Source organism: Leptonychotes weddellii, chromosome 2, assembly GCF_054177405.1.
Source record: "Leptonychotes weddellii isolate Sample4059 chromosome 2, ASM5417740v2, whole genome shotgun sequence".
Taxonomy (NCBI): domain Eukaryota; kingdom Metazoa; phylum Chordata; class Mammalia; order Carnivora; family Phocidae; genus Leptonychotes; species Leptonychotes weddellii.
In genome coordinates this window covers 53677160-53678334 of record NC_138370.1, presented here as the reverse complement: position 1 = coordinate 53678334, position 1175 = coordinate 53677160, and positions in this window count along the sequence as shown.

The following is a 1175-nucleotide window of genomic DNA, read 5'->3' as shown; positions in this document are numbered from 1 at the left end:
CAGACAATCATGCCAATGGACAGAAAGCTCTCCTTTTTCAGTAAATATTTAATCATTTTTGGAACTAACATCTTAAATGAAATATAAGAGGATACCTTTTATCTTAATACCATAAGATGTGTTTCATGTGTGTGGACATAAATCATAACAAAAACCCTTAAACACAACTTTATTCTTAAGGCAACAAGAGGGGAATGATTTGAAGCAGAGCTCAGCTACCTTCCATGTGATTAACACCTCCCACAGCTTAATTGGTCAAGGGCAGGCCTCAGTCAGCTTGGCTCAGTCAGCCATTACTGCCTTGTAAGAAAGCACTGACCATGCTGTTCTGCTGAGTGTACTGACAAGAGTCATGCCTGGAATTGTTGCTATGCTGCCAAAAGGACCACAAACTCTTGACGTTCCCACAGCAATCTATGTAATATGCACAAAAGTCTGTTGGGGTTTCTATCAAACCCCTCACGGCCACATGACCATTTGGAAAATGGATGATTCTTTTTTTTTTAATTATGTTATGTTAATCACCATACATTACATCATTAGTTTTTGATGTAGCGTTCCATGATTCATTGTTTGCGTATAACACCCAGTGCTCCACGCAGAATGTGCCCTCCTCAATACCCACCACCAGGCTAACCCATCCCCCCACCCCCTCCCCTCTAGAACCCTCAGTTTGTTTCTCACAGTCCATCATCTCTCATGGTTCATCTCCCCTTCTGATTCTCCCCCTTCATTCTTCCCCTCCTGCTATCTTCTTCTTTTTTTTTTTAACATATATTGCATTATTTGTTTCAGAGGTACAGGTCTGTGATTCAACAGTCGTACACAATTCACAGCACTCACCACAGCACATACCCTCCCCAATGTCTATCTCCCAGCCGCCCCATTCCTCCCACCACCCCTACTCCAGCAACCCTCAGTTTGTTTCCTGAGATTAAGAATTCCTCATATCAGTGAGGTCATATGATACATGTCTTTCTCTGATTGATTTATTTCGCTCAGCATAATACCCTCCAGTTCCATCCACGTCGTTGCAAATGGCAAGATTTCATTCCTTTTGATGGCTGCATAATATTCCATTGTGTATATATACCACTTCTTCTTTATCCATTCATCTGTCGATGGACATCTTGGCTCTTTCCACAGTTTGGCTATTGTGGACACTGCTGCTATAA